General features: G+C 47.3%; 1 protein-coding gene across 2 annotated transcripts in view; it reads left to right on the top strand.

Annotated features, from left to right (window-relative positions):
• Window positions 1–1,184: 1,184 nt before the first annotated feature.
• Window positions 1,185–21,415, top strand: part of AKT1 (AKT serine/threonine kinase 1) — a 120,859-nt gene continuing 100,628 nt past the window's right edge. The window contains exon 1 of one of the 2 annotated variants that reach the window (XM_081193198.1): window positions 1,185–1,648. The gene's annotated coding sequence lies outside the window, so the exon portion shown is untranslated. Of the gene's footprint in view, window positions 1,653–21,415 lie in introns of both variants that reach the window. The other variant, XM_081193197.1, reaches the window with a different exon arrangement.

The following is a 21,415-nucleotide window of genomic DNA, read 5'->3' as shown; positions in this document are numbered from 1 at the left end:
TGGTAGTGGTGCCCTCCTTGTCGAACACCCTCTCTTCAGATGTCAAGGAAAAAACAACTATTTGACTTTTAGAAGACATCTGAAGGCAGCCCTGTTTAGGAACGTTTTTAAGGATTGATGTTTTTATTGTTTTTCTATATGTTGTAAGCTGCCCAGAGCGACTGGGGAAACCCAGCCAGATAGGCGGAGTGTAAATTACTACTACTACTACTACTACACCGGACCTCATATATGCAGCAGGTAAAGACATAGCTGGGCCTAATGGTGTTTCGCCTGAGAAGTCCCATGTACTGGGTTATGCAAATACTGATCATCACCCGATTTCACACTGCTGGGCGAAAAGGGTCAGCTGACATCATTGTTGACATGAAATGATTGACAGGCGGGCAGCCCCTCCCATCTGTCAAACTTGGTCCAGTTCCCTCATCCTGCTGCCCTTGACTTTCCCATCTTTCAGCTTCCTTTTCACCAAGCCCTGCTCATTTTGGGGAACTTTCCTTTTTTCAAGTCCAGTATGACTGTGCGGGGGTCTTTCTTAGCCGCAGCCCATTTAACATGTATGTAGAATTACAATTTACAGCTGTGCTCAGTGTCCCCAGTGAGGCCAGCAACACTTTACATCTCTAACCAACTGCTGGGCGCCTCTTAAGATGAAGTCCAGACTCTTCTCCCCTCAATTTCCTTTTGAATGAAGGAGGATTGTGTGTGTATGCTCTGAGTAAATGCATGCGAGTGCATCGAGTGCTCTGTGCATGTGAGAGCTCAGAACAAGCGCATGTGTATCTCTTGAGTGTGCTGTGTGTGAAGCTGCTGAGTAAAGCCTATGTATTTTGAGTGTGGGAGCGCTGCGCCTGTTTTGAGTGCATGAGAATGCTGAGTAAGCGCATGCGTGTGTGTTGAATGTGTCATTGTGCTGAATAGGTGCACGCGTGTGCTTTGGGCGTGTTGCGCGGGAGAGAGTGCACGTTCTGAGCGCTGGTTTTGCTGAGCAAGCGTCTGAGTTTGGAGGCACGTGTGAAGTGTTCAGCGTGTGCTGGATGCGGCAGTGTGCTAAGTGCATGCGTGTGTCGCGTGTGCATGTTGGGGGCGGGTGGGTTGAGAGAGTGCTGAGCGGGTGCGCGCGCTGTTGTGTCGCGTGCGCTGAATTGCCCGAGGAAGCGCATGCACGCAACGCGCGGGTGTCTTTCCAGCGTCCTGGGAAGAAAAAAAAAAAACATTGCATGGAAACTGGGAGTGGAGCATGCCGGGCAGTAGGACCCCGCGGGCGAGAGCCGGCGTGTGTGTGTTTGTGCGCGTGAGCGTGTGAGTGTGCGCGCGAGTGACTCAAAGAGGGGAAAGGAAGGGAGGCTGGAGGAACTGGGAGCAGCAGCAAAAGCAGCAGCAGCAGCAGCGGCGGCGGCGGCCGCAACGGCAACGCGTCGAGCTCGCGACGCCCGGGCAGCCGCGCTGCTCCGAGGAAGCCCCGCAGGAGAGACCAGGAGCCGCCGGCCGCCTCCCCATTCATAGCCCTCGCAGGCGGGAGCTCAATGGGCTGATTCCCTGCGAGACCAGCAAGGAGGCGGCGGCGGTGGCGCCCGGCAGCCGCAGCAGCAGCAGCAGCCCGCCTAGGCCTCGGCTCCAGCCGGCCGCTCCGCTTGCACCCTCCCAGGCATGTAAGTGGCCGCCGGCGTCCCCGGGCCTCGGATGGGGAGGGAGCAGCCGCGGGGCCTTGCTCAGCCCCCTTTGGCTTGGGTGCGCGCGCGCGTGGTTTTTTTTGGGGGGGGGCGCCCCCTTTTTTTTGGTGCATTGTCTGGAGCGCCTGCTCTCGCCCTTTCTCCGAGGCGGCTTGTTTGCTTGCAAACCTCCCGCTGCAAAAGTGACCCTCCTTTGCAGGCCTTAGATGAGATGTGTGCCCTGTTTTCTCAAATAATATATTGAAATATCCTTTTTTGTGCATTGCAGTGGCAGTGGCGGCGGCGGCGGCTCCCTTTTGCTCCTGCCTGCAGATGCGCCTGGGCTTTGGAAACGCCTGCTCCCCAAAAGCGAGAGGGGTGGGAGAAGAGAGGAAGGGGCTCTTTGTGCGCGCCTTTGGAGTGGGGTGCGCGCTGGGGGGGGGCTTCTCCCCCTGTGGAAAAAACTTGCACCTTTCCCAACCCTCTTTTTTCCTTTTGGGACCGCTGCGTTGTGGGGTGTCAGGTGGGTGAGGGGCCTTGTGGTAGGTCCTGGGTTTGCACCCTCCATTTGCTTTACTCTCTCTAACCCGCCCCCCCTTCTTTCCTCTATGCGGTGTTTGTTTACCTCAGGCTTCTCCATTGCTGCCCACAGCTGTTGGAGGAGGAAGGAGGTTTTCAGGTCCCTCCTCCTTCCACTTCTGAGATAACTGGGTCTCCTGCCCTACCCACCAGCAATGTATACGCTTTCCAGGCGTTGGATTATTTCATATTTCTTATAACACCCCCCCATCCTCACAACTCAGTGCCATAAAAACCAGGCCTTTGCCACCCCCACCTTCTCATTCGTCCAACCGAATCTTTGATGTGAGACAGGCAGGGCTGATTCACACATTATTTTATTTTTACTGTACACCTAAAAAAAGTAACGAGCGAATGAGTCAAAACGGCGAATCACTTGGGGGGGGGGACGGCGCTTCACAGAAGAACCCCATCTGCGCCCCCACGTTGGCTGTGGCTCCTCGTGAGGTGCGCAATTCGGTTGCAGACCCCCAGGTCTTTGGACCACTGTAGCCTCCTAATTAGATTTTGGAGGTAATGAAAATAGCTGGTTTTCTCTCTTAAAACAAAACAAAACAAAAAGTATGAAGGACTTTAGATTTTTGGCTAACTTGTTCTAAATGGAGTTTCGCTTAAGCTGGATTGCTTGCAGCGGATGCTATATAGGTTTTGTTTACTATCCTTCTGCAGTATCTAAAAGCTTCATAATATCTGCCCTGGGCACGTTATACCCAAGGTACTAATAGGCCTAAGTGAGTTTCACAGAATCCACTTGGGTATAACTCTGTAAGATCTGTGGTTTTGTTTCTAGAGCTTGTTCATAGTCTTGTGTTCTTCTCTCCACTCAGGCAGTCCTGACAGCTTCTAGGTACTACTTTGTGCGGACAAACGTAATGCGCAAACTTGGCGGTCCTGCATGAATGTGCCTGAAGCGCAACAGTCGTAGCAGGGAATACTGCTCCATTTCCATGGAGCTGCCTGTTGGACATGAGAAACCTGAAGTGTTGTGGGATAGAGTGGTGTTGGAGTAGCAGCAGAGAGACACGGGTTCAAATTCTCACTCAGCATGGGACAGCAATGCTGGGTGCCTCTCTCAAACTAACCTCCTTCGCAGGGTTGTTAATGAGGATAAATTGGAAATTGCTCCCCAAAGAGGCAGGGATGCCCGCTGACCTGGATGGCTTTTTAAGGAGAATTAGACACAGATCAATGCCTCTTGAGTACCAGTTGCTGGAAACTGCAAGGAAGGGAGAGCGTTGGTTGTGTTCAGGTCCTGCTTGCTGGCTTTGAGGCCGGGCTTGTGGGCCACTGGCCTGATCTTGTTTGCCATATGCAGGTGGCGGTGGTTGTTATGGGCTGCCAGTTCTGCCCCAAGTTTCTTGGAGGAAGGGCCGAATGAAAAAAATAAGTAATAAAGTTACATTTCCCCATGTGAATGCATACTCCAAAGAAAGGCCAGAGACAGGCCTCTACTTATCTGGAGAAAAACCTTGCTGTGTGAACAGACTATGACTGTGTCTAGATTTTTTGTAAGTGGCAATCCTTTACCCACTTACTTAGGAGAGTAAGCCCTTCAGAACTCGATGGGAGGCGCTTCCCAGTGAGGGTAGGGTAGCATTGTTAATACTTTTAGGTAGTCCCCCCTTTGTCTTTCCTCTGGCATGAGAAAACAAAAGGATGGATCCCTTATTGCATTCTGCGTGTTTGTGTAATCATGTAGTATTTAAAAGTCAGGATCTTTTCCCTTCTTTTTTTTTAAAGGCCTGGCCAGGTTAATTATCGCCATTGCATTTGTTTACAGGTAAATGTGCTCAATAGCTGTGTTGCCAGTATAATGTAGCTGTTTAACTTCCATCTTCAAACCCACAATAGTTTGATTTAATTATCTCGGGCCTTTGAATGTATAAAAACCTTTGTGCCAGGAATTACTGCTTTTGGAGTAGGTGAATTTCTGCAGCGGCAATACAGGGGTACCTCGGGTTACATACGCTTCAGGTTACAGACTCCGCTAACCCAAAAATAGGTAAAGGTAAAGGTACCCCTGCCCGTACGGGCCAGTCGTGTCCGACTCTAGGGTTGCGTGCTCATCTCGCTCTAGAGGCCATGAGCCGGCGCCGTCCGAAGACACTTCTGGGTCACGTGACCAGCGTGATGAAGCTGCAGCTGGCGAGCCAGCACCAGCGCAGCACACGGAAACACCGTTTACCTTCCCGCTATAAAGCGGTACCTATTTATCTACTTGCACTTAAGAGTGCTTTCGAACTGCTAGGTGGGCAGGAGCTGGGACCGAACGATGGGAGCTCACCCCGCCACGGGGATTCGAACCGCCGACCATGCGATCGGCAAGTCCTAGGCACTGAGGTTTTACCCACAGTGCCACCCTCGTCCCTTAACCCAGAAATCGTACCTCGAGTTAAGAACTTTGCTTCAGGATGAGAACAGAAATCGGGCAGCGGTGGCAGCGGAGGCCCCATTAGCTAAAGTGGTGCTTCAGCTTAAGAACAGTTTCAGGTTAAGAACGGACCTCCGGAACGAATTATACCACTGTATAAGGAGTTAGGTGTAAGGTGGGGGCAAAGGCGTATTAACTCTAAGGGGGTCAAGTCTGTCTGATCTATCAAGATGCGATTTTGGGCAGGAAGAAACAGTGTAATTGGCTCAAGGTCCCAAAGTGAGCTTCATATCCAAGCAGGGGCTTGATCCTGAGTTTTCCCATAGTCCAAGTCCAGTGCGTTATCCATTGTACCACATTGCTGTCTCACACGCAGACCTGAATGAGCCACCTCACTTACCCAGGTTGTGGCAGCTAAATCTCTTTAAGTGTTGGTTTATTTTATAGCATACATATTCAGCTGGTGTGCGAGGAAAAACCAGAGTTTTAAGTGGTAAAATAGAAGCATGGCGCCGTCGCTTGTGAACGGGACGCTTTAATAGCCGCAAACTTCACAGCCATATGCGCGGAAGCTACAAAACGTGCTGGGGAGAACCAGCAATGTAATGTGCCGTTTGCAACCTGCCTTGTTCTTTAAAAGTTGCATACTTAACATGAGTTCACAAAATTAAAAGTGCGAACCCAGCCCTCTACGTTTTCTTCTCAGGCTAGGGAGAGTATGGTTTTACTAGGACTAATTACTTTCTCTAGGAGTAATTTTGGGATTAAAAAGATTTGTCTTTCATCCTGCCCGAGTAAATAAAAAGCATATGATTTTAATTAAATAGTTCTGCACGCCGCCCGTGTGACTCAAAAGCCCCATGTACACATAGGCTAGCCTACCCTCCTCGGTGAAGGAGAATGGTCAAGGAAGACCGTGTGGGGATTTCGCATGAGGTGAGCAACGAGTCTTCCCCAACACATGGAGGAGATTTAGGGAAGACCCAATGCCCACAGGAAGTGCTCAGTTCTTAGGAAAGGCACCACAACTTGGTGGTAAAGCACATGCTTGCTCTGTGGAAGATGCCAAGTTAAATCCCTTGCACCTTCAGTTAAAAAATTACCTGCTAGCACAGATCAAGACTTTTGCCTGGGACCTCTTAAAACAGTGATGGCCAAACTTGGCCCTCCAGCTGTTTTGGGACTACAACTCCCATCATCCCTAGCTAACAGGACCAGTGGTCAGGGATGATGGGAATTGTAGTCCCCAAAACAGCTGGAGGGCCAAGTTTGGCCATCACTGTTTTAAGAGCTACAGCTGGTGGGACTAGCTGTTATTGGGCTCTGAATGGCCTCACTACGTGTACTGGAATTCCTATGTTTGTATTACTGCAACTCATCTATACAAGAAGTTTTGCAGAGTTTAGGAAAGTTATTTCCCCCTCCTTCCAGCTGGAAAATTGAGCAAAAACACCTCTTTGCTATTTCAGCATCACGTGTCTTTTTCAAAAAAATAAAGCCCCACAACTTAGAGCTTCAGGGGAAGCTTCATGGGGAGCTTCAGGCCTGGCCACCAAATATAGCCCTCCAAGCCTTTCTACCTGGCCCTTGGAACTTTAAGAAAATCATAGAGTTGGAAGGGACTTCAAGGGTTATGTAGTCAAACCAACCCCCCCACTGTGCAGCAATCTCAGCTAAAGCATCCAGGACAGATGGCCATCTAAGGTCTGCTTCAAAACTTCTGAGGAAGGAGAGTCCACCACCTCCCGAGTGCTTTCGTTCCACTGTCGAACAGCTCTTACCACCAGAAAGGTCTTCCTGATGTGTAGCCGGAATCTCCTTTCTTGTCCCTAAGCCACACACCCTCACTGGACTCTGGTTTGCATTCTGTGTGTTTTTGGTCTGGCTGGAATGTGCCCTTAAATTCTCACAGTGCCTCTTTGCTTGCCTGGGTGGAGGGTAGAGAGAGGTATGTGCAGAAAATGCATATTTGCAAAATTCACATTTTACTCCATCCACCTTTGCCCTTGGACCAGCCCAGCACTGGCATGTGGCCCCCAAAAGCTTGCCCAGAAGCAGAATGTGGCCCTCAGGCTGGAAAAATCTTCCAGCCCTAGCCTGGAGCACCAGATGTGAGTCCCTCTGTACCTTCTGTGCATGCACAAGATCCCAGTCTCAGTTCCCCTCGACTCCAGGCGGGGGGCTGGGAAAGGCTCCTTCTACCTGAAACCCAGGAGAGCTGCTGCCAGTCCGTGTAGACAGTATTGAGCTAGGCAGGCCAGTGGTCCCACTCAACACAACTTCCCAGAAGCTCCTTTAGGCTTAACTTCCGCCGCTCAAATGTGTGTGTTTTTGAGAGAGCAGACCTACAACAGCGGTTTTCTGAAAATCTGCCCTGGTGTGTATCTGCGACACCTCCACTGGGCCACTGCAGTGCTGGCATGGTGCCGTGATTTGTGATGTGCTAGAGCAGCACTTGCTATGCTCAGTGCTTTGTGTGCGCATGCTGTGGATGCAGGGGGAATCCTGACGGCACAAGATAGCACCAGCGAAGTCAACAGAATATTCTTGCCCATGGATGTATGCGCTGCCTATTTTGCCTCTGTGTCTGGGACCCGTTCTCCCTTTTATTATTGTCAGAACAGTTTTTCGAATCCAAGTCCCTCTTCTTATTCCTAGGCCGTTCTGGCTTTACCCTTGCACCATCTCTGCTCTTCTGACTTGTCTGTTGCTGTCTTTACTGTTCATTGTTGGTCTGTAACCTTTTCTTCATGCTTGCCTATCTGGGGCCGTGCGAGGCGCAACCTGTACAGGCAGCAGAAAGGCTGTTTATACAGTGGAGGCTGTTCTATCGAACAACAGGCATAGAGGGCCATCCTGTCTGTAAATACAAACACATTGCATATAAAAAAGCCCCCTGCTTGTGGTAATCTAGCATATAGGGGAGAGACCAGTGCTCAAACTTCCTGATGTGCTACTTTTCTATATGCGGGGTGATTTTTCCTTACCAGCAGAAGCATTCAGAATAAATCCTGATGGCAAGTCCAGAATCCTCCTACATTCTTACTAATCATCATATTTTACTAGGAACATAGGAAACAGTGTTAGGAACTTGAATATACAAACTAATCGCCAACGGTGCATTAAACCTAGATTGCTGTAATCACAACGGATTGTCTGGGCGCCTTTTTTATTTTCCAGTGAAATTTATTATTATGCATTTCATTTCTGTACTGCTTTATATTTTAAAGAACAAATCTCAAAAAGCGGTTTGCAACGCATTAAAACATCAAATAAAGCAATGCAGAAGAAAACAAATTCGAGCTTCACAGAAAATATTTCAGATCCTTCTCTAAGGGACATTTTACTTTCCCCCTATTTATTTACTTACTTAATTTATATAGCTACCCCATAGCAGAAGTGCTCTAGGAAACCCATATGGTATAGTGGTTAGAGTGTCGGACTAAGACCTGGGAGATCAGGGTTCAAATCCCCACTCAGTCATGACATTCAATGGGTAACCTTGGGTCAGTCACAGTCTCTTAACCTACCTCACAGGGTCGTTGTAGGGAGGCAGCTAAACCATGGATTCCTTGGGAGAAAAAGGTGGGATATAAACGCAATAAATTAGCTCTTCTGCTTATTTGCTTAAGAAAGCTGGAGGGGCCAGCCAGGTAGGGATGTCAGTCATCAACCTGGCATCCAGATATCTCCACATGGTCGCAGTTGGACCTGTGCTAGTCGCAAGACACACCTGGAGCCTGGGGAATTTCTAACACTGATACGAAGCTGACTTACACTGAGTCAAACCATTAGGTCCATCTAGTTGTATTGTCTGCACTGTTTGGCAGAGGCTTTCCAGGGTTTCAACACTCCCAGCCCTAACTGTGGCCTTTCTCTTCTTGGGCCCCTTATTCACCATTTTTTGAATTACCTGGATTCATTTTTAGAGGTGTATTGATTTTGTATCTGTGTATCATTGATGATGGTTTGGTTTTTAGTCGCTTAATGGATTTTAGCTTGCTTTCTCCATCCTATTACACCCGCTTTTTTGCGAGCTCTTTAATTAACCAGTTTATAAATATTGCTGGATAAATACAAATGAATAAGTGTTCTGGTTGTTTGACCCCCGAGTTTGTTAACATTAAAACATGTTAGGAAGAACACAGGAAGCTGCCTTGAACGCAGAGTCAGGCCCTTGGTCCATCTGCCTCAGAACTGTCTGCGCTGAATGGCGGACGCTCTCCAGGGTTTCAGCCTTACCTGGAAAAGCTGCGGATTGCACAATCCGGGACCTTTTGCAAGCAAAGCAAACGCTGTACCTCTGAGCTGAGGCAATTCCCCATCTGATTGATCATGCTAGCAAGTGTGGTGCCCCATATGGATGAGACTTTCTTTGTTTGGTCCAACGTGGTATTTAAACCAGGTCTTGTGAATTGGCTCTTAAGTAGTAGCAGCAGCAGCAGCAGCAGCAAAAAATATGCAAGGGAGTCTGGCTTTTGCTGGCCTGGCAGGCTTGCACAGTACAGGCACCTCCTAACCCTGCGAAGTATCTCTGGTTTTCGGAAACAACTCCATTTAATAGGGTTGCGTCCAGATCAGCAGAGCTTTGCTTGTGCCATGGGACATCCTCTCCTTTCTCTGCGCCCCTTCCCTCCCCCATATCTGCTCTGGAGGGTCCCTCAGCCTTGAGAGTGCACATGGGCCTTGCAGGGAGAGGAGGGGAGGCGAACAGGAGCTTTTGATGCATACCTGAGTCTTCTATTCCGAAGACATCCACATGCAAACTTCCTTCTTTCTCTATCTGGGGAGCTTGATTTCTCCTTGAAAGCATCCGACGTCTTCCAGTGCTCAGATTACAGGTGACCACAGGGTCCACTCCCTTTGTGAACTGTCGTATAGCCACCGTTCTTAGAAGTCTGTACAATTTGGGAAATAAAGTCAACAGTAGTGAAAGTTCAGTCCATCATATTATTCTTTTCTCCTTCCTCCCACTTCCCTCTGCCCTTACTTGATTTCCTCCGCATTATACAGTAATCTTTGCATTCTACAATCTTCTCAAATCATCTATATATTCTTATTATCTTTCCTTACTAATTTTTCTTCCACCCAGTACTTCACATTTTAATCTAGGCATATTAAATAAATGTATGGGGGGATGGGGAGGAAATGGTGTTGGCTTTGGTACATTGTGAAAACCAATAATAATAATAACAATAATAAAAAAATAAAATAAAACAGTAATGAAGTTCAGGGAATGGGCTTCATTAATGTCCCCCCTCCCCAAATTCAATTATTGAAGTCTTCCCAGATCACAAAGGGTGGAATCCAGTGTAGTGCTAACTTTCTTGTGTTGTCAGCATGTGGTTTTCTGCTTGCACAGTGAACCCCCCCCCCCAAATCTGTTCTTGGGGTGGGGGTTCTCCCAATTCTCTGGAGCAGATTTTGAGAGGGTGCAAGGCAAGACTGGGGAGAGGAGAGGGAGCACGTTCCGTTGTGCAAGCGAAAACCCTTGTGCTGATGAGAAGGGGGAGCTGGGTTACCGTCCTTGATTAGCAGCTGGAGGCCCCAAAGCCAAACCTGGCCATAGGGTAAGCAGGAGCTGGCCTCATCCGTTGCCAGACCAGAAGCAAGAGTGGCCTAGGTGTAAAGTGCGGTGGCTGTGGGCTTTATTTTGGCAGTGGTGGCTAGGCAGCTAGGAAATTACATTAATTGCCACGTTTTAATTGATGGGATTTTGATAGCTGGAATGAGCCTAGGAACAATCCGGTGGTTTCAATTAAGCATGGTTTTTCTCTCGAAAGCAGGCCCCTTGAGGCTCATATATGATGCATGAACAGGAGCTACTGCGCCTGTTGATTAATACCTACTCAGCCGTGGAACCAAATTCCACAGTGCTGAGGAGAGGAGAGGAAAGGGCTTCCTTTCCTTTCATAATGTTCTACCCTGGAAACCTGGGGTGGCTGGGGCAACCTAGTCAAATGGGCGGAGTATTATTATCATTAATTATTTGCTAAGCTTAGCAGCGAGAGTCAAGTCTCCTCCCAACTCATCCCCTGGTTGCATGCACTCTCATTCACACGATACAGTATATGAATATTCCTGGCATGTACATAGCGAGGGCACCGCATACCCCTTCAAAATGTGTTGTGTGTGTGCTTGTTTATTAAATTTGCATCCCGCGCTTTGTCCCCAAAGAGACCAGGATGTCAAAAACAAGAGGTGACAAAATTGAACAAAACCGTAAGAACAGGGGTCGGCAAGGTTTACCTCGCCTGGGCCTGTTCACTCCAGTGGAGCGTCCTCTGTGGGTCAGATTGCGCGCGCACACAATTTCCGGCGTCTGTGTCTGCGCAGACGCGATCTCTGGCACTGCAGAAGCGAGCCCGTGCTGCGCCGGTTTAGCGCAGTGTGCGGGGACTCGGCAAGCGGGCAGCTGGTGGGCTGGTTAAACGACCCTCATGGGCTACTTGTGGCCCATGGGCCTTAGGCTGCCGTCCAGTGCGTAAGAACAATTCCACCTACAGATGCAGATTGGGAAAGAAATCTCAGCTTAAAAGGTTTGTTGGGAGAAAGGTCTTCAAGTAGTAGTGGTAGTAGTAGTAGTAGTAGTAGTAGTTATTATTATTAATTATTTATACCCCGCCCATCTGACTGGGTTTTCCCAGCCACTCTGGGCGGCTTCCAACCGAATATTAAGAACAATACAGCGTCAGACATTAAAAACTTCCCTAAACTGGGCTGCCTTCAATTGTCTTTTAGAAGTAAAATAGTTGTTTATTGCCTTGCCATCTACTGGGAGGGCGTTCCACAGGGCAGGCGCCACTACCGAGAAGGCGCTGTAACCTCACTTCTCGCAGGGAGGGAACCGCCAGAAGGCCCTCGGCGCTGGACCTCAGTGTCCGGGCTGAACAATGGGAGTGGAGATGCTCCTTCAGGTATACTGGGCCGATGCCGTTTAGGGCTTTAAAGGTCAGCACCAATACTTTGAATTGTGCTCGGAAACGTACTGGGAGGCACTGAAAAGACAACAAGAGATGGCACCTGCCTAATATTTAGAATGGGAGGGCGTTCCAGAGGGGCAGGTGCCGCAACACTAGAAAAGGCCTCTGATTCCTAGATTGTGTGGAACAAGATTGTACCTGCAGGAAGCCCTCGCCCGCAGAGTGCAGGGATCAACTTGGTAAATAAGCGATATGACCTTTCTGCATGCAGAAGGTTCTGGGTTCAATCCCAAGCATCTCCAGGTAGGACTGGTATCTGTTTGGCTCTGGAGACAGTTGAGGAGGGAGCCTTCAGGGGTGAAGTCAAGCCATTGGATGACAGAGCTATAGAAATCCACAGGTATTTTTTAGCAGCTATCAAATGGAGAAGGACTGTAGCTCAGCACAGGAGATGGATGTGGGTCAGAGGGAGCACTGGGTGGAGTAACCAAGGGAAGAGTCCTGGGGGCCTCATTGATTGGACCTGGGGGCCAGATGTTCTCCAACTTCATGGATTTTATTATTTGTTTTGCTGCTTTTAATTTTCTACCTAATCTGCTCTCTGGATTTTTATTTATTTAATGCAACCTCTGCACTGCTCCTGTGCTTTGTAACTCCCCACCCCCCAGCTTATATTTTGATTTTACATTAATAAAAACTTTCGTTAGAACAAAGAAGAGAAAGTTTGTTCTTGCAGGTTAAAGTGAAAGGGACACTACAGTTCCGACCCAGAAATGTTTGGCCTTTCTCTTCCTGTTACACCTCCCGTGTCTCTGCCATGCATTTCTGCTAAAGGTTGGGAAAGTGTGCTGCTGAGCATATCAGCATATTGGAGAGAAGCCCCGAAAAAAGAGATTTAAAAACAAAAACTGCTACCTTTTGGTGTCAGCTGCACCCCTGCTTGAGTAGACAGATTGGTGGTGTTAAAGCAAACTCTCTTTCTGCATTGAAATGGTTAGACTGAGATTATGCAGTCCCGGATTGTCTCTTCAAAATAACACTCCGTGGTGTATTCGCAGCTTGAATGCTTTGGTCAGCGCATGAATAAATTAGCACAGTATAAACTGCAGTGAGGCATAAGCACAGCTTAGTTTCTTGACTGTTCTTTATTGAGCTGCGAGACTAGGGGAGACAGTGGTTGCATTTTTTTGGTGCTGAGTAAACTAGGAGGAGTTCTATATCTGCGCGTTTTGATTTTGATTTACTTCTATATCTTTGGCACAGCTCAGTCACGTGGTCAGTGGCTAGACAAGCAGGCCACAGCCACCTCGGGTGACCCCTATTCACTGTAACTCTAGGAACTCCTCCCAAGTGAGGTCACTCTCCGGCCCGGTTTTATTTGTTCATTTTATTTTTATAATTTGCCCCTCCATTTGTCCGGCAAGAGCGCTCGCCTTTCTTTCTACATAAATGACTGTAGGGGTGGGAACTTTTTTTCAAGCAGTGTGGGAAACGCATCGTGCGCTGCAAGGCCAGGCTTAGATCTTGCATAGCAGCGCATTAACATACTGTCCTTTTATGTGGTCTTTTCAGGATAAGGAATGGCTCTTGGCTGGCACGCTGCTTTGATTCCCCAGCATTGTTGCCCTGAAGCTGTTCATTCTCAACCGTGAACTGCTTTGACCCTCGTAAACTATTTTATTGGGAGCAGGGGTTCTTAGTAATGTGTTTTCTCTTTCTAGCCTAGAACCGTGATTTCTGGTGCAAACAGATTAGCAGTGGTACTCTGAACTGAGACCTGCTGCACCCAGTTAAACTTGTTGTGTGTACAAGATTGCAGCCTTAAGGTTGGGTTAGGCTGCGTGAATCCTGCGGTAGCGTAAAACTTGACAGTGGCCACAGAACTCAGCATCCAGAGAATCTGTCCCATAGAAGTCAACGAAGTAAGATTCTAGTTAACCATTTGCCACCAAAAAGCCTGGTGCAAATGGGACTCTGCAGACTGGGAGCTTACTTTTGCTTTATCCCATTGGGAAGCTCTTGCCAAATACAGTGGTGCTCAAGTTAAGTACTTAATTCGTTCCGGAGGTCCGTTCTTAACCTGAAACTGTTCTTAACCTGAAGCACCACTTTAGCTAATGGGGCCTGCCGCGCCGCCGGAGCACAATTTCTGTTCTCATCCTGAAGCAAAGTTCTTAACCTGAAGCACTATTTCTGGGTTAGCGGAGTCTGTAACCTGAAGCGTATGTAACCCTAGGTACCACTGTAGCCCTTCCATACTACCTGTTGCATAGGGGGATTTCCCTGCAATGATGGATCCTGCGAGTGCAGCCTAATTAATTCTTGGAAGCTGTGCTACAACCTAATGCAGGTAGATGTCCTTGTATAGCATTGACTAACTGGGCTGTAACAACAAGGCAGTCACCTTCTGCCAGTAATTGGACTAAGGCTGAATCTTCAATTCCTGTGAAACGCCTTCCTTCCCCCCCCCCTGCACAAAGGACATCTCAGGCTGTAAGTTCTGAATGGCCCAAGGCCCACCGAATGCTGTATGAAGCTAGTCTTGAAACTTGTAACGACTCGGCCTTTGAACTAACATTCAATGTCTCTTCTGCCCAGCCCTGCCCTTAACGAGGTCACCTTTTGGAATTACAGCTAAAGCCCATCAGAAAGTCCACTTCCTATAATTGGGCACCAGTTGGTTCAGGCATTTGGTTATTATTTGACTCTCTGGAATACCCCATGTCCCTTGTTCATCAAGCCCCATGGATGCGATGTGGGACCAAGGTTTCCTCTGTAGCAGGCATAGGCAAACTCGGCCCTCCAGATGTTTTGAGACTACAATTCCCATCAGCCCTGACCACTGGTCCTGTTAGCTAGGGATCATGGGAGTTGTAGTCCCAAAACATCTGGAGGGCCGAGTTTGCCTATGCCTGCTCTGTAGCCTAGCTAGACCGCTTACCCTTCCTGCCTCCTTGCTTTTCAAACCACATTGTTTTCTCTTGGGAACAGTCAGAATCTTGGCGGGAGACACAAGCCAATGTTATCTCAAAGAAAATATTTTCCTTGATTTTTTGGGGTAACTTCATTGCGAGGGTTCTTGGAGAACCCAGGATGAGAGTCAGTCTTGGCTCAAGGGATACCTCATTGGCCGCCTCGTCTTTGACTGAGTCTGATGGTCCCTTGGTGGGAGAGAGCCGCCCTACTAAATCGCCTCTCTGAGCAGATCACCCACTTCCAAATTGCAGCCGTGACATGGACTCACAGGTCGGGTGGAACTCAAGAGATGGTTTCTCTTTGCCCTGGCTTCTTCGAAACAGGTGGTTATTATCATCTCATTCTTGCTTTCTATCTCTTTTTGCTTTCCAAATCTCGCCGCCTCTCAACCACTGTGACGGTCCAACCCTGTGATGTGGGCTTCTCAGAAAATGTTGAATTGAAACATTTCCTGGAGGAAAAATTTCCCACGCATATCAGAGTAACTTTCATTGGAAATTCTTCTGGTGTCCTTGATTGGCCTTTGGCTGGTGGGTTAGGATTTGAGGTGGGTCGCAACAGCAGCACTACCAGTGTACAGTGGTGCCCCGCAAGACGAAATTAATTCGTTCCGCAAGTTTTGTCGTCTAGCGAATTTTTCGTCTTGCGAATCACGAAATCCCATAGGAATGCATTGAAAATCAATTAATGTGTTCCTATGGTCAAAAAAAGTCCAAACAAAGCCAAATTTGGTACAACAACAGTTTATTAACTGCTCTTTAAAGTCACACATACTGTAAAGAGCAGTTCAAAAATTGAAGGGAAAATAAATTAACTTTATAAACATGACAGAAAAACATTTAAAAATCAACAAAGTGTACAGTACATTTTCTAAGACTCTGGGGGACCACTCGAAGAAGGCTCCTCTTCCACTCTTTGCTTCTTGCTGAAGAACCCCCTCCTCAACTGTTCCCCCAGCCACCCACCACACAGAAATTCAAATCCAGAATTTTTTTTAAAAAAAGAGCAGAGTGGCCCAATGGTCACAGAAAATCATAAAAATGCAGAAAAAAACACACAAGCTTCCAGATTCTTGCAAACCCCTCCCCAACACCAAGTCCTTGAATTCCAAACACCCCAACCCAAAATCCAAACCCCCCCAAAAAAGTTTTAAAAACTTAACTTACCAAATGGCTGCAAAAGAAGTTCTGGAAAAGCTTCAAAAATCACCAAAGTCTTTAAAAACCTCAAAAAAGGCTACTATGTACACTGCGTTCTATGAGTTGCTCCTCAAAGTCAAGTCACAACTGTATTAACAGTGTTAAGAAAAAGGAAACAAACTTGCAAGACGTTTTCGTCTTGCGAAGCAAGCCCATAGGGAAATTCGTCTTGCGAGGCAACTCGAAAACGGAAAAACCTTTCGTCTAGCGAGTTTTTTGTCTTGCGAGGCATTCGTCTTGCGAGGTACCACTGTACTTATATGGGATAAAAAAAGAAGAGAGAAGTGGATCCCCCAAAGTAACCGTGTTTTTCCATGTTTTTTGCTTTTAAAATGTAGGTAGAAATTGGGGGTCGTCTTATACATGGATAGTGAATGCAGAGGGGGGTGAGTGAGCAATTGCGGTGGCGACCTCCCCCCCAAAAGCGCAACAACTCAAGGGATATCTCCCCCCCCGAAAAAGCTCAGCAAAAATATTATTTTCTTAATTTTGGCTTCAAAAAAATTAGGGGTCGTCTTATACACGTGGGTGTCTTATACACAAGAAAATAAAGGTATGTTTTGATTGAAGGTGGGTCTATAAAGGTGGACTACTGCCCTTGCAAGAAATCTATTTTAGCATGTTTATTTAGCTTATATTTAGTAAAGCCAAAAGCTTTGAAACGGCAATGATTTCCTAATACTGCATTGGCAATAGGTTCACAGTTACTAATTAGCTCATGACATTTGGGGGGGGGGCAATCACCCTCCACCAAATAAAAGCCCTGGAACTTTTTGTACCCCACACCTCTGCCATTTGTGTCTGAGCTGACCCTGCTGGTGTGTTTAGTCCGGTTGGCCAATGTGAGAACAGGATGTTGGACTTGGTTTGCAGGCCTTTGCGCTGACCCCGCAGGCCTTTGGGATGTGATGGTGACCACTGATGACTTTTAAAAGGGACTAGGAACAGCTTCCTCCAACCTGGCACCCTCCTGATGTTGCTGGACTCCACCTTCCTATCAGCATGGACTGTAGTTCAACAACATCTGTAAGGCCCCAGGCATAGCTGTCAACTGTCCCTTATTTGGTGGGAAAGTCCCTTATCCCAGCTCTGTGTCCCACTGCTGTCCCTTATTGATGATGTCCCTTAAATTTCCCGAGTTTCAAAGGAAGCAGCTCCTCTCCCTCCCTCCCTGCCGGCCAGGGAGGAGGGAGGCTCCAACTGTGGTGCTTGGCTGCGTTGCTCACCCAATAAGGAGTCTAAGAACGACTGGGGGGGTGGGGCTTGCGTGCCTTGTGCCATTCAAATCAGCTGCATTGCCTGGGGACTCGCCTTTGCTCAGCGCTTCCCAGCGGAGAGGTGACGGTGGTTTCCCTTGCTGCATTCCCTTTGCCAGGTTGCTGCGCTGTGGGAACCACCGCTTAAGGCTTTGTTTGGCTGCTGGCCGGGCTTTCTGCCTTTGGCTCAGAGGGGTTCAGAAGCCGAACATACCTGCGCCCGGAAAATCCCTTATTTTGGCTGCTGATCCCTTATTTTCGAGGCTGCTGGCCCCTTATTTTCAAATCTGTAAGTTGACAGCTATGGCCCCAGGTTCCCCCATCCTTGGTCTGAGTAGCTTGAATGGCCACTTGCACAAGAGAGACGGGTTGCTGGTTCTAGCTTTGCAGGAAGGACTGTGACTGGCACGAAAATGCTGTGGGTTTTTACTAGACTAGGGCACAGTGTTGGGCTAGATGAGGACCAATAAACTTGAGCTTGAACCTTCGAAAGGAGGAGGCACTATGGGTTTGGGGTGCCTGCACCTGGGAGACTGGCCAGTTGCCTGTTCTGGATAGCGTTGGTCTCCCTCTGAAAGAACAGGTTTTGGGGTGCCTGAATCCATCTTGGTCAGGTAGCCTCAGTGGCTCGGGATGAAGAGTTTTGCTTGCTAAGTGGCCTGCATGGAATTCCTTTTTGCCTATGGCTACCAGCCCTAGTGTTTGAATGCATCACTTGAATTCACTTGTAGCTGAGTGGATTTGGTTGATATAGCTTGGGTGGACGTCACTGCTTGTTTTTGCAAATAGGACCTGTTGTTGCGGTCTTCAGACGGTGAACATATCGCCATGTGGGTGAACCAGTTCAATGAAAAAAATTGGGGGGAATGATACTTAGAATAAGCTTGGAAAGAGTGAAAAGCAGTTTGAAATTCTCTGTAGGGGTGTGCGTGCATTTTCTGCCTTCCTAACAGACTTTGTTTTTCTTCCTCAATCAATTTGCATACATTTGCATTCACTTGTTCCAACTTTCCTTATAGGAAAATTAGCTACAGCTAGAGCCAGGAATTGGGAGTTGCTAAGGTGCTGTTATGTGTGCTTTGTTTTGTTTTGAATCGTCATCTTGACTTAGTAACTATGGGGAAAGGATCCTCTTTCTCTGTTCTGGCTGTTTTCTAAACTTTACTCACTTTTAATCATAAATGTTGCGTACAAATTGGAACCAATCATTAAAAACACCAGTACAGTCATACCTCATGTTGTGTTCCGCTCTTGTTACGGACTTTCAACTTATGAATGTGGCAGACCTAGAAGTGTGCATGGAAGTGCTCGATCGTGCCATGCACATGTGCAGAAGAGGTGCTCTAGTTGCAGACTTTTCGGGGTGCAAAATGGCACCCCAAAACGGATTAAGTCCGCAACTAGAGGTACCACTGTAATAACAACAAGCAGTTTGTAATAGCCTGCAGCAGAAAATGAAAGCAACCAGTCCAGTACCATCTGCAAAATCCAGTACCTTTTATAGACTATGGCCGTTTCTGATTATCGTACCTTGGCACGGTGCTTCATCTGTCCTGTGCTTCATCTGCCTCCAACCCATTTCCTCCTTCCCTTTTTTGGAGTGCTGCAAAAAGTCGGGAAGTCTTAACTGTAGTTTCCCAGAACATCTTAAACCAGTGTTTAAATTTGGTTAAAAATCTGGCTTGCTTCTGAATCTGGTAACCACAGTTTCTCAGTTCTAACACAATGGGAAACTCTGGTTGATTGTAAATTTTCTAGGTTAATTGCAGCACACTTGGGGAGGGGAAGGGGCTGCATGTGTAGACGCAAGATTCTTCACATTTCTGGTTGTTAAGCAGTGATGGGGATTTCCTAGGAAATTTTGAGTTGGGAAATTTTCCTGTGTGAATTAGAGCTGTTTGCTTCAGAAACAGTTATTTTGTGTGTATTGGATAGCTTTCTGGTGGCATACAATGATGTAATTTAGCATGTCTATCTTACTTAGCTTAAACAAAACCGCCAAACTCTCTTAATATTTTTTTGCGGGTGGCATCCATGCATTGTCACCAATGAACTTACGAAATGGGAAAATTGCCAGTGGAAAAATAAAGCACCACTAGAAAAGTTTCTGTTTCAGAAAATGTTCAGCCAAGGTATAATTGAACTGATTGGATACCAGCCTAAATTGACAAGGCTGAATCCAGCCTCTCAGGGTTTGAATCTTCTGAATTTATCAGTGATCGTAGACTAGCGATGGTCAGCTGTGGCCCTCCAGGTGTTGTTGAAGTCCAGCTCCCATCATCTCTGGCAGTTGACCACTGACCATGCAGACTGGGGCTTAGGGAAGTTCTAGTATCCAGAGTGCCACACGTTCCCTATCTCTGTCCAGGGCAAACCAGCTCCACTTTTCCTCTGATCTCCATCGGCAGTATGGGAATAAGGGTGCCACCACTGGCAAGGCTCTGTTAGATGTTGAAGACAATCCTAGCTAGGGTGGATTTAGTGCCCATAACACTTCTGTGTTGGACAACCGTGAATGCGAAGGTTAATAATAATAATAATAATAATAATAATAATAATAATAATAATTTATTATTTGTACCCTGCCCATCTGGCTGGGTTTCCCCAGCCACTCTGGGCGGCTTCCAACAAAGACCAAAAATACACTAAAATGTCTCACATTTTTATATATGGGAGAAGAGCATAGCCTTAAGCAGTTTTAGAGATCAACTCTCTCAGTACAGTAATGATTTTCTCACAAATCAGAGGAGATGGATGTGGCTTTGCCTGCTTTAAGCCTTTGTACTTAGACTTAAAATTATGGGGACAGTTCTTTGTGGAATCTCAGAAACCAAAAAGAGTGGGGTGGGAAACAGCTGAGCAGGGACTCTGGTGGTCAGGGTGTGGTGTTTTGGGAGCTGCCAGAGCTTCCTGCTCTTCCCCATGAATCACAGTAGAAAAGAAATATTTTTTTATTATTTATTTCAACTATTTATAGGAACGTAGGAAACTACCTTAACATTGAGTCAGACCTTTGGTCCATCCCAGCTTAGTACTGTCCACACCAACTGGTAGCAGCTCTTCAGAATTTAAGACAAACCACCATCCAGGTTTTCCCTGGAGATGCCAGAGTTGGACCCTGGATCTTCTGCTTGCAAGGGAGATGCTGTGTGTGTGTGTGTGTGTGTGCGCGCGTGCGCCTGCCTGCGCACCTACACACACACACACACACACACACACACACACACAGAAACAAACTTCATATTGCTTTATCATCTTTCTAAGTGGTTATCAACCAAATTTCTAAGTGGGTTAGGTAAAAATTAGAAAAACCCTCAGTGGATAAAATATTAAATTAGTCATAATAGCATATCAAATTTGTGCAAAGTAAGCAAGCATATGAGAATCATTGCACATTCAAACAGGTTGCAGAGTCCCAGCTTTCCTAGTGTATTTTTAACGATGTGTAGTGCACATTTGTACACAAATCTCGGTGTTCTTCAAAGTCTCCACTGTCCACATCTTCCTCCCCACTCCGGTGCCGTCTCACCTCTCCAGATCTGTTCCTCAATTCCATCCTAGGGGGAAAAAAGACAAATCATTTGACTTTGGAATCTCATTGGTGTGTGTGTGTGTGTGTGTGTGTGTGTGTGTTGCACTTGCCAATGTGCCGAAAGTAAACATATGCTAGTTTAATCTTCATGTTTCTGGGCTCTATTGGTACAGAGTCCAAGCAGTTCTGCTGTGCTTAAACATGTGCTATCTAATGTGGCAAGTGACTCATTTGCTAGGTTTTTGTGTGGCTTTGAATGGCAGGTGAGGGTTCTGGGTTTTGTTTTGTTTCTTAAGCCGATTTCTGAAAACAATTTTTTCGTGACCGTTGACAGCTTTGCAGCACCTAATGGATAAGATCACAAGCTGACAACGGATGCTGAAACTTCAGTGGCATTGTTTTACCTCCCTATTTCCAAGTACAGAAAAAATAAAGTTGCATCGTAGTCATATTGGGACTGGGCCACTTCCCAGTAGATTACTGAAAGGGACCTGGCAGCTGAAACGCATCAGGGAGATGGATTCTAACCTAACGTTTTTGCCAACAGGGTAGCATTCATTTCTCCAAAGAGACGCGTTGTGTTTTCTTTTTTTTGGGGGGGGGGTAAAGGTAAAGGGACCCCTGACCATTAGGTCCAGTCGTGACTGACTCTGGGGTTGCGGTGCTCATCTCGCTTTACTGGCCGAGGGAGCCGGCATACAGCTTCTGGGTCATGTGGCCAGCATGACTAAGCCGCTTCTGGCGAACCAGAGCAGTGCACGGAAACGCCGTTTACCTTCCCGCTGGAGTGGTACCTATTTATCTACTTGCACTTTGATGCGCTTTCGAACTGCTAGGTTGTCAGGAGCAGGGACTGAGCAACGGGAGCTCACCCTGTCGCGGGGATTCGAACCGCTGACCTTCTGATCGGCAAGTCCTAGGCTCTGT

This window comes from Podarcis bocagei (assembly GCF_964188305.1).
Source record: "Podarcis bocagei genome assembly, chromosome: 1".
NCBI classification, from domain to species: Eukaryota; Metazoa; Chordata; class Lepidosauria; order Squamata; family Lacertidae; genus Podarcis; species Podarcis bocagei.
The sequence above is the reverse complement of the archived record's forward strand: the minus strand, read 5'-3'. Positions and strand labels throughout refer to the sequence as shown.